The sequence below is a fragment of the Carcharodon carcharias genome, chromosome 2 (genome assembly GCF_017639515.1).
Source record: "Carcharodon carcharias isolate sCarCar2 chromosome 2, sCarCar2.pri, whole genome shotgun sequence".
In the NCBI taxonomy this organism is placed as follows: Eukaryota; Metazoa; Chordata; class Chondrichthyes; order Lamniformes; family Lamnidae; genus Carcharodon; species Carcharodon carcharias.
This window is the reverse complement of record NC_054468.1, coordinates 68,381,994-68,394,872: the sequence shown is the minus strand read 5'-3', so window position 1 is coordinate 68,394,872 and position 12,879 is coordinate 68,381,994.

Sequence of the window (12,879 nt, the reverse complement as noted above, 5' to 3'; positions counted from 1 at the left end):
CTGCACAGAGCACAGGGAAGAGGTCCTGGACTGAGACACCTGCCTTTATCTTGTGCAGAAAGTGTTCACATCCACGTGATGCGAACACTGTTCATCCAAACAAGGAGCCATAGGCAGGGAGTCTTTCTTGGGAATTTTCTGACCTTAGTGAACAGAATGTACAAGTGATTAACATCTGTGCCCAGGCTGTGCAACTAATTTTTCTTAACAGTCCTAACCCTGCGACTACATCTTGGTGCTCCCCGGACATCCACAGCGGAGGTGGAGACAGCCTGCTGACTGTGATGCCCCGTCTGTGATGACCTTAGCTGGCTTCCTCCAGAGCGCCAAGACCTGGATGGCCCCGACCTGCTTTCAGGGTCCTGCTGTGTGGCAGTGGCACCCACCTCGGCCTGTGGAGCTGGAGCTGCTGCTGAGGTCACAGGAGTCACTTGGATAGATGGCCCTGGGGGTTATACCTGCTGATCCTCCTCCCTATGGGTGCCCAAGGACCACTGGCTGACTCCTTGAGGAGGGCGGTAGCTGGAGTGAGATGGAGCTTTTTTCTTTTATTTATTCACTGGATGTGGGCTTTGCTGGCTGGGCCAGCATTTATTGCCCGTCCCTAGTTGCCCTTGAGAAGGTGGTGATGAACTGCCTACTTGAACCTCTGCAGCCTATGTGGTATATGTACACCCACAGTGCTATTAGGAAGGGTGTTCCAGGATTTTTACCAGCACCCCTCTCACATACACATTGTTGGAGGCCAACTATGGCATCAGCGGTGGAGTTTAGCCCACGCGGCAGTGCAGGGGTGACATCCTGGACCAAGGATGTTCATGGTGGCAGCTATCCTACAAGTGTTGGCCTTGGTGCGTTGCAATGCCGGGTCTAACACCTCAGCCTGAAGGCGGACAGGGTCCTCCATCGTGCCTTGCAATCTGAGGAGTTCATTGAGAATCCCTTCCTGATGTTCCCAAGATTGCCTTTGCAGCTCCAACAACTGTGACATGGCCGAGTCCAGATGCTTGTCATCTGATAAAAGCAAAATACTACAGATGCTGGAAATCTGAAACAAAAACAAAAGTAGCTGGAAAAACTCAGCAGGTCTGACAGCATCTGTGGAGAGGAACACAGTTAACGGTTCAAGTCCGTATGACTCTTCATCAGAACTTCTGATGAAGGGTCATACGGACCCAAAGCGTGTTCCTCTCCACAGATGCTGTCAGACCTGCTGAGTTTTTCCAGCTACTTTTGTTTTTGTTTGTCATCTGAACTGGACTCAGCAATTTTCTGGCCTCCAGCAGTCTTCCGAGTGCCGGATACCAGGGAAGTTCGTGTCGCCACCTGCTTTGGATCAGGTAGTGCGATGTTTTTCCAGAGGCTACTTAAAGCCAGGCCCCACCGAGGCGTGTGCCTTTGTGCTGGTAGAGGCTGTGGGTGAGTGCTGTGATAGGACTCCAAGGAGGGTGCCCCCAGATTCCTCCTCAGAGGTTTCTTCAGGGTTTGATTGGAGGCCCTGGGTCATGGACTCCATCAGCTGTTTCCCAGATGTGCCTATAAAAGCAAGGAGAGATTACTACTGCATGGCAGTGGCTTGTGAAACAGGACACATCACTGGCTGATGGATGTTGCACTGCTGGATTCTCACTTGGTGGAGCACCACCAACCTCACCGTCAGCACAGGAACGGTCCAGATCCTCGCCGGCCAGCTGGATGGCTCTGTTTTCAAAGTCTGTGAGGACCTTGATTTCAGGCACTCCTTCACCGGTCTGTGACCTCTCCCTCTTGTTGTGTGCCAGCTTGTCCTGCATGAATAGAGATGGGCACATGTAAGTGGGATGCCTGCCAGAAAAGGTGATAAGTATGCCCGGCACGTATGGGTGGTGTGTGGTTCCATGGATGGGAAGAGGACAATGAAGGTGTGTGAGAGTGAGTGTAGAGTGATGCCCCTTCAGCTGGCAGTGGTAAGGGCCCTGTGGATGTGTGCTGGATTTGTGAGTGTGTGAGTTGAAAGTGATGGGAAGAGTGGCTTACCCTGGCAGAACAGAGGAGACCATTCATCCTCTTGCGGCACTGGGTCACTGTCCTCTTTTGAATGGTGTTGACGCTGACCACTGCTGCCACGGCCTCCCTAGTGGGATTAATGAGGTTGCTGCCCATTCTGCGGCCTGAACAGGGGTAGAGGACATCACAGCAAGCCTCCACTGTGTCCAAAAGGCGCTTGAAGGATGCATCATTGAACTTGGGGGCTGTAGTCTTTTTGCCTTTCAAGGCCATGTCTTCTTTGCAGCAGCCGTGGGCTGGAAGCACTGAAAGGCCTGCATGCAACTGGACTTTAAATATGGTGCCCGACATGATGAAGCAGTGATGGCATGGCGGGTGGATGAGAGCCCGCCACCATAGAAACAGCATGTTTCCTGGGAATGCATAATTAATACAGAGCGTTTGGAATGATACTGTGTGAAAAGCCGCCATTGTGGCCAGCAGGAAAAGCGTCATTTTACCTGCCCACTACTGCATTTGGTGTAAATCTTGGGCGATGCTGCCCAATGTGAAATAGCAAGTACTGACTTTTTTTAACACTGCAGACAGCTTTTTTTGAAATATTTAAAGGGAAGGAGTTTTGAATTCCTTAACAGCTTGACAGTTCCATTTGACAGCTCTCTTGAAAGTTCCTTTTGACACCTCTTTATCCAACTCCTTTTGACAGCTCTGAGAGTTCCAATAAGCTTGACAGTTTCGATGGGTTTATGCAATTTTTGACACATTCACATCTATTTTTAACAATCCCAAAGGGTATCTTCCATCTCCCAAAGGGCACCTTACATCTCCCATGGGGCACCTTACCTCCCCCAAAGGTGTCCCAGGAACATATCCAAAAGGGTATTCAATCTCTCTGGTGGCTTTAGATGGTCTCCTACCAGGCCTAAAGGGCATTAGTCATCTTTTGGACACCCCACTAGTGAAAAGCAGATCAGCCAGAGGCAGCTGCAATTTAATAGGTTCTCTCCATGCACCATGGATGTGCACATTAAAGCCGACCCCCATTCTCCCACCCCCGGCCCCATCTCCTGCAAAAATGGTAAGTGTCAGGTTAGGGGGCAGGACTTCCAGATTCAGGCCTCCACCATCACTTTCGTAACAACAGAGAGGCTCTTCGCCTTTAAAAAATTCAGGGCATAAATGGTCTCAAAGCTAAGAATGAGCATAATAGTAAATATTCTGAATGATTTCTTGTTCCAAGTATTCGCAAGGACAGATATGAGCAACATGCTCTCTCCAAACATAGATATCACAAGTAAAATTAATGGCTTTGATACAAATGAGTTGGAAGTCTTAAGAAGATTAAGTAGAAACAAAACATGTCATTCTGTGGTGATAGAGGGTTCTTATCTCACAGCGTTGAGAGAGACAAGCGAAGAATTTTGTAATCACTGACAGTAATTATGAGGGAGCCAACAGACACAGAGTTGGTACCAGAAGATTGGAAACAGGCTAATATACTTCCCATTTTCAAAAAAGGCAACAGGACAAACATAAGAGACTGTACTGAGTAACGTTGCTTCAATTATCAAGAGTACATTTGAAGATTATCTGTGCAGTGGTGGCTGTTCTTCGAATTCGAAGAAGACGATGGATGTATAGACTCATCAACAATGAATATGGAGATGGTTATGTAGTCCCACTCTGGGTGCACAGAATCAGAAACAGTTGGGGCGTTCAAACTCATATGTTGTGATGGGCAGCTACTGCTCTATGACTTTGTTCACAGTCAGCAATAATATGTTGATGCTGATCCTTTTCAAAAGTGACAGAAGCTTTATGGATCAGGGCTCTTCAGCGAGTTCCTTTTCATGCTGATTCTTGCAGCTTATTCGGCATGATGCTGCATCACTTCAAATTTCCTTGAAGCATGTCTTTGTAGCACTTGCGTGGCCAATCTTGGTTTCTTTTGCTGGGTGCTAGCTCTCCATGCAACAGCTATCTTGGAATGCAATTGTCCTCCATTCTAATTACATGCCCTATCCCAGCACAGTTGGGCTCGTAGGAGCATTGCCTCAGTACTTGTTGTCTGGGCTCGGTCTAAAATTTCGAGGTTTGTGATCCGGTCTTGCTGGTGGATGCTGAACATGGAGTGAAGAGTACACATGTGAAATTGTTCCAACTGCTTTATGTGTTTGAGGTATAAAGTCCAGGACATACAGATATAGAGGAGGGAAGTAATGACAAGAGCATGCTACATCTTGATCTTCGTGGACAGCCTAATGCTTATGGTGGCTTACTACTCTGCTGTGAAGCCTTCTGAGTGCCTGGTTCACCTTGCTGATCCTAGCTGTTATCTCATTATCAAGTGAACTGTCATTGGAGATAATGGTTCAAAGGTGTTTGAAGCTATCAACATTCTTCAGCTTTTATCATTGATGGAGATGTCTGGTTGAACAATGCTGGAATTTGGTAAGGGCTGGTACAGAACATCAATCTTTCCAGCTTCGAAGACTCTGACAACCTGTCAACCATGATCTACAGATCTCCCATTTTGTGAACCATTGAAGCGCAATCATTGGAGAATAGTACTTCCTGGATGAGTTGCTTTGAGGTTTTGGTTTTTGTACTGACACATCATAGGTCAAAGAGTGAGCCTTCAAGACAATATCAGTGAAACACTTCCTCTTCAAGATCCTTGACAAAATGATTAAGAGCAGTATAAAGAGGACTGGTGCTAGAACGTAGCCCTGCTTCACTCTGTTTGAAATCTCAAAGGGAGCAGTAATAACCTGGTAAACACCAACAATGTGGATTCAATAAGATACAAGCAAAATACTGCAGATGCTGGAAATCTGAAACAAAAACAAAAATTGCTCAAAAAACTCAGCAGGTCTGACAGCATCTGTGGAAAGGAAGACAGAGTTAACGTTTCGAGTCCGTATGACTCTTCATCAGGACTAAAGAGGAATAAGAAATGTGGTGAAATATAAGCTGTTTGAGGAGGGTGGGTCAGGTGGAGCTGGATAGAGGGCCAGTGTTAGGTGGAGGCAAAGGAGAGATTGCAAAAGATGTCATAAACAAAAGGACAAAGGGGTGTTGATGGTAGTGATATTAGCTAAAGGATGCGCGAATGGTGACATTAAGGGTAGAAAACACGTTGAGCAAGTGACAGATGGCCCTAGTGGGGGTGGGGTAGGGAGAAGGGATCAAAATAGGCCAAAAGGTGGAGATAGAAGAATGGACGGAAATAATTTTTTAAAATAGTAATAGAAATAGGTGGGAAAAGAAAAATATATACATATAAAAATATATAATAATTATTAGGAAAAGGGGGATCAAAAAGTGGGTGAGGATGGAGGTGAAAGTTCATGATCTGAAGTTGTTGAACTCAGTATTAAGTCCGGAAGGCTGTAAAGTGCCTAGTCGGAAGATGAGGTGCTGTTCCTCCAGTTTGCGTTGAGCTTCACTGGAACATTGTAACAGGCCAAGGATGGACATGTAAGCATGAGAGCAAGGTGGTGTCTTGAAATGGCAAGCGACAGGAAGGTCTGGGTCATGCTTGTGGACAGACCGAAGGTGTTCCGCAAAGCGGTCACCCAGTCTGCGTTTGGTCTCTCCAATGTAGAGGAGACCGCACTCAATATCCACATTGATGATCCTGCCTGGCCATTCTCTTTGATTTCTTTGAGGAAGTGACAATCCAAGTGAACTATGGAAAGTCTCATCCGACAACTCAACAAGAAACTTTGTCTCTTTCTTTCAGATGCAAAGGAACCCCAGCTCCAACAACTCATCAATACCAACGCCCACCCAGGACCCCCCACCCCTGCCCGTCCCTCTGTCCCCATCCAATCTTCCAATCCGAGCCCTGGCCGTGTATTCACCATACCCACTGACCTTCCCCTCTCCGACGCTGAACATTCAGTTCTCAGCAAAGGACTCAGTTTCATACCCTTATGCCCTCATTTCAATGAATTTAGGGCTCGGCACGATGCTGAACTTTTCTTCCGCCGCCTTCGACTCTGTGCTCACTTCTTTGGGCAGGAGTCCTCTACCCGTTCAACGGATCCTTTTACCTGCCTCCAATATTGTCCCTCCACCTGGACCCCTCCCGTTGGATTTTTACCTGCTCTTGACCTTTTCATTGAGAACTATCAGCGTGACAATAATCGTCTCAATTTTTCTGCTCCTCTCACCCACTATAACCTGTCTCTTCCTGAACTTGCTGCATTCCGTTCTCTCTGGTCCAACCCTGACTTTATCATCAAACCTGCTGACAAGGGTGGTGCTGTTGTTGTCTGGCACACTGACCTCTACCTCACAGAGGATGAGCGTCAACTCGCAGACACTTCCTTCTACCTCCCCCTGGACCATGACCCCACCACTGAACATCAAGCCATTGTTTCCAGGACTGTTACTGACCTCATCTCCTCTGGAGATCTTCCTTCCACAGCTTCCAACCTCATAGTCTCCCAACCTCAGACAGCCCGCTTCTACCTCCTACCCAAAATCCACAAACAGGACTGTCCCGGCAGACCGATCATGTCAGCCTGTTCCTGCCCCATGGAACTCATTTCTTGCTATCTTGACTCTGTTCTCTCTCCCCTTGTCCATTCTGTTCCTATCTACATCCGCGATTTCTCTCAGGCCCTACATCATATCAACAATTTCCAGTTCGATGGCCCCAACTGCCTCCTCTTCACCATAGATGTCCAATCCCTCTACACCTGCACCCCACACCAGGATGGTCTGAGAGCTCTCCGCTTCTTCCTTGAACAGAAGCCCGAACAATCCCCATCCACCACTACTCTCCTCCATCTGGCTGAACTTGTTCTCTCACTGAACAATTTCTCCTTAAACTCATCTCACTTCCTCCAAATAAAAGGTTTGGCTATGGGTACCTGCATGGGCCCCAGGTATGCCTGTCACTTTATGGGGTATGTGGAACATTCTTGTTCCAGTCCTACGCAGGCCCCCTCCCACAACTCTTTCTCAGGTACGTTGATGATTGCTTTGGTGCCACTTCATGCTCTCATCTGGATCTGGAAAAAGTTATTAATTTTGCTTCCAATTTCCACCCCTCCATCATTTTCACATGGTCCATCACTGACACTTTCCTTCCCTTCCTTGACCTCTCTGTCTCAATTTCTGGTGATAGACTGTTCACCAATATTCATTATAAGCCTACCGATTCCCACAGCTACCTCGACTACAGCTCCTCACACCCCACTTCCTGTAAGGACTCCATCCCATTCTCACAGTTTCTTCGCCTCCGTCGCATCTGCTCTGATGATGCCACTTTCAAAAACAGTTCCTCTGACATGTCTTCCTTCTTCCTTAACCGAGGTTTTCCACCTACAGTGGTTGACAGGGCCCTCAACTGTATCCAGCCCATCTCCTGTGCATCGGCCCTCATACCTTCCTCTCCTTCCCAGAACCATGATAGGGTCCCCCTTGTCCTCACTTATCACCCCACCAGCCTCCACATTCAAAGGATCATCCTCCGCCATTTCCGCCAACTCCAGCACGATGCCACGATCAAACACATCTTCCCTTCACACCCCCTGGTGGCTTTCCGCAGGGATCCTCTCGGACACCCTGGTCCACTCCTCCATCACCCCTACACCTCAACCCCCTCCCAAGACACCTTTCCATGCAACTGCAGAAGGTGCAACACCTGCCCCTTTACTTCCCCCCTCCTCACCGGCAAGAGCCCAAACACTCCTTTCAAGAGAAGCAGCGCTTCACTTGCACTTCCCTTAATTTAGACTACTGCATTTGCTGCTCCCAATGCGGTCTCCTCTACATTGGAGAGACCAACCGCAGACTGGGTGACTACTTTGCGGAACACCATCGATCTGTCCGCAAGCATGACCCAGACCTTCCTGTCGCTTGCCATTTCAACACACCACACTACTCTCATGCCCACATGTCCATCCTTGGCCTGCTGCAAGGTTCCACTGAAGCTCAACGCAAATTGGAGGAACAGCACCTCATTTTCTGACTAGGCACTTTACAGACTTCTGAACTTAATATTGAGTTCAACAATTTCAGATCATGAACTCTCTCCTCCATCCCCAGCCCCTTTCCAATCCCCCTTTTTCCAATTATTTATAATTTAAAAAAATATATATACTTTTCTTTTCCCACTTATTTTTAAATGTATTTTGATCTATTGTTTTATCTCCACCTTTTAGCCCATTTCGATCCCTTCCCCCCCACCCCACCCCAACTCGGGCCATCTGCCACTAGCTTGTCCTGCTTACTACCTTAATGTCCCCATTCGCACATTCCTTAGATAATATCACCACTGTCAACATCCCTTTGTCCTTTTGTCTGTGACATCTTTGGCAATCCCTTCTTTGCCTCCACCTATCACTGGCCCCCTACCCAACTCTACCTGTCCCACCCCCCTCTACCAACTTATATTTCACCTCATTTCTCTATTTCCTTAGTTCTGATGAAGGATCATATGGACTTGAAACATCAACTGTGTTCCTCTCTGCAGTTGCTGTCAGACCTGCTGAGTTTTTCCAGGTATTTTTGTTTTTGTTATGGAAAGTACATGCTGTACTTACATTAGTTGAAAAAGACTTTTCATAAAGTTCCACACAAACAACTATTAGTTAAACAAAAAGCTGTGGGAATTTGGGATAAACCTTGGCAAAGATAAGAAACTGGCTTGAATAGTAGGAAATAACAAATATTTGTTAGGGGAGTTGCATTGGTGTGGGAGGAAGTACTGAGTGATGTGCCTCTGGCATCTGGGTTGACAACATTAGCGTTCCTAATTTATGTAAATGAACTGAATTCCAAAACAATACATGGTCAGATTTGCAGATAACACCAACAGGAAGGGGCAGTGAAATCAGAAGAGGAAACTCAGAAGTTACAGAATGGGTTAGAAAAATTACCACTTGTGAGTAACCTTATTTTAAATTACTGAAAATGACTTTCAAAAAATATACTGAACTGTTTTCTAGTTAGATTGGAGTACAATAGTCCTTAGTAATCTTTGCTTTAAAAAAATCATTCAAAACTTTTGAAAACATTCCCAGTAGCATCCTTGCATCCAAAAGAATCAGTCTAATTTTTGGAGACTCTTGGAGCCTGCAAATGAATGCAATCAGCGGAAAATCGCAATGGTTATTAATTCACACTGAGGGACGTTCTATGGGTGGGGCAAGCTTTTAACATGCTGTTTTTAAAAGTCATGCAAAAGATTGCGGAACTCAAATTGTGCTCATTATAATTTGCATTTAATGTTCTGCAATATTTTGTGTCAATTACGCCAATATTGCACAGAGGAAACAGCACAATTGAGCAGAAAGTCCAAGCCAATGTGATTTAATGATGATATAAACTGTAATTTATTGAAGGTCTACAAATTCTTTCTGTGATTATATTCTGGTACCTTTACAGACTTTGATGTTATGTAATCTGAATTTTGTTGATTTAGAATGCTACTTCTGAATTAACCTAAAAACTAATTGTTATTCTCAAAAAAATTCCTTCACAGTTATTTGAAGAACAATATATTGGGGTAGAGGTTTCTGTTTCTGCATTTAATGCTACTGGTACAACAATTGCAAGATAATAGTCAGGAAGAGAACATATCCAGAACAGAGTCTGCCCAATTTTCCATCTATTTAAACTGGACAGACCCCACCACCTCCCCCCATGCCCCCCCCCCCAACCCCACTCCCTTCATCTGATTTTCCTGCATCCGTTTAACCCAGGAAATTCAATTTCCAATAGGTTAAGCAAGAAGAAAATATGCCTCATTCATTTTTTTTGACCTTGCATTACTGTTTCAAATCTATAAAGTGATGTGTTATACAGTGTAAAATTTGTATCCTTACTCCACTGAATTTAGTTCATATCAAAATTTCAATCAAACGTGTTATTTTACAATGCAGGAATATTTCTCTTTTCTTTGATTTGTTGGGTTTTTCATTGCACTTTGCTGCTGTTTATTTATTTTTCTAATATTAAACTGTTAAAGTTTAGGTCTGAGATAACTTATCATACATTTTTAACATAAATGGCACAGAACCTGGATGGTTGCCTGGTTTATTTTCCTCGCATGAAAGAAAATCATGTTTGTAAAGTTTGCAGATTTTCATTGCTAAATCTTAATAACAGAAACTGTTTTGCATGCATATGGGTTGCATTAGGGCTATTCAGCTCCAGGGCTCCAGAGCTTTGCCCAGCCATGATAAAAGAGCCAAATTTTAGAGGTGAGGTGAGAGCGACTGCCCTTTATATCAAGGCAGCATTTGACCAAGTGTGACATTGAGGAACCCTAGCAAAATGCAGGTCAATGGGAATTTGGGAAAATTCTTCACCGGTTGTAGTCATACCCTAGCAAAAAGGAAGATGGTTGTGGTTGTTGGAGGTTAATCATCTCAGCCCCAGGACATCACTGCACGTGTTCCTCAAGACAGTGTCTTAGGCCCAACTTGGAAATATATTGCCATTCTTTCACTGTCGCTGGGTCAAAATCATGGAACTCCCTTCCTAACAGCATTGTGGGTGTACCCACACCATGTGGACTGCAGTATTCAAGAAGGCGGTTCACCACCACCTTCTCACGGACAATTAGGAATGGGTAATAAATGGTGATCTTGCCAATGATGCTCACATACCATGAAAGAATATAAAAGTCTAGATTTCTTAACTTGAGGTGAGAGTGACTACCCATAACATTAAGGCAGCATTTGACCCAGTGTGGCATCAAGGAACCCAAGCAAAATTGTAGTCGATGGGAATTGGGGGAAAACTCTCCACTGTTGGAGTCATACCTAGCACAAAAGAAGATGGTTTGTGATTGTTTGAACCAATCAGCTCAGTCCCAGGGCATCAGGGTAGTGTCCTAGGTCCAACCATCTTCAACGGCTTCATCAATGACCATCCTTCCATCATAAAGTCAGAAATGGAATGTTCCTTGATGATTGCACAATGTTCAGTGCCATTCATGACTCCTCAGAAACTGAAGCGGTCTGCTACCTAGACAACATTCAGGCTTGGGCTGATAAATGGCAAGTAACATTCATGCCACACAAGTGCCATGCAATAACCATCTTAAACAATAGAGAATCTATCTCCCCTTGATATTCAATGACATTACCATCAGATCACCTGCCATTAACATCCACAAACTTAACTGAACCAGCCACAGAAATGATATGGCTACAAGGTAGCTCATGGAGGTCTGCCTCCTCACTTTGTCCCATGCATGCAGAGTGGTGCCCCTCAAGCTACTTATAACCAAGTGTCTCTTTCCAATGCAGAGAGGTGCCTTTGGTCTTTTTTGGACTCTGGGTCAAAATCTGGAACTCCCTTCATAAGAGCACTGTGGGTGTACTTATACCAGACTGCAATAGTCCAAGAAGTTGGCTCACCAGCACCTTCTCAAGGGCAATTAGGGATGAGCAATAAATGCTGGCCTAGCCAGCGATGCCCATATCTCATGAATAAATATTTTTTAAAAATCAAGATTTCTCATTCTGAGGGGAAGATTTCGGCTGTTTCTCATGCATGAGATCTCTCAGGGCTCCAGATGACATTGCAGGGCTGTGGTTTCCATGGGTATAGTTTCAGCTGTTCTGAAGATCATAGGGTAAGCTAACGCAGCTGGTCAGATGACATACTTTTAACCAGCTGCTTCACTGAAACATGTACAGACAGCGTTCTATTGAAGTGTATTCATTGTTATAATATAGGAAAGGTGGTAGCCAATGTGGTCACAGCAACCTCCCACAAACTGCAATGTGATAATGACCAGAGACTTAATTTTTGTGATGCTGATTGAGGGATAAACATTGCCAGGATACTGGCATAACTCCCCTGTTCTTCTTTGACATCATGATCATTTATTCACCTAACAGGGAAAGTGATGTCTCACTTGAAATGCAACACCTCTGACAGTGCAGCATTCCCTCAGCACTGCACTGGAATGTCAGCCTTGATTATTGTGATGAGCCCCCTGGAGTGGGACTTGAACCCATAATTTTCTGACACAAAGGCAAGAAAGCTACCAACTTTTGAGAAGAGGGGTGATAATGGCTGATAAAAGAGGATGGGATAGAATCTAAGAAAAGAATATTAGCTAGCCTGGGAGCCAGAAAGGGAAGTTGAGTGATCAGCAGTTTAGTGAGAATAGGGTCGAGAAAACAGGAGGAGAGTCTCATGGACAAATTGCGCTCGGAGTGAGCATGAGAAGATACAGGAGAGAAACTAGAGAAAGGTAAAAATTCTTCAAAGGTAGGGGGGGCCTTTGAGGAAGTTAGCCCTATGGGTAGGTGAAGGGCGGAAAATGGCAGATGCAGCAGAATAGAAGATTCTCAGTCTTTATTATTATTAATTTATGGGATGTGGGCCTCACTGACCAGGCCAGCATTTATTGCCCATCCCTAATTGCCCTTGAGAAGGTCGTGGTGAGCTGTCTTCTTGAACCACTGCCGTCCACAATCTTAGTAACAAAGAAATCCATGAGCTCCTTGTACTTGTTGAAGATAAAGGTGGAGGATGTGAAGTTCTTGGGAATAAACAGTAAGATATTCAGTAAGAAACACTCAGAATCAAAACTGCTGTTAAAATCTGGGGTGGGATTTTGACCCCGGCCTGCGGGCACATGCCTGACACACTGGAGCGTAAAATAGCATGCGATGACATCAGGCGAGTGTCCCAACAACATTAAGAGACCATTAAGGTCGTTTAAGTTTCAATTAGCGAGGATTTTTGCTGCCCGCCCAACATTACGGTTGGCGGGCGGGAGAATTGCCCAGGCGGTCTTTGCATTTTTGAGGAAATCTCATACAAGGGCGGGATGAGGGTTTCTGAGGTTAATTTAAGAAAAGATTAAAATGTGTGGACATAATTTTCAACGTCCGTATGTTGAGGTGACTC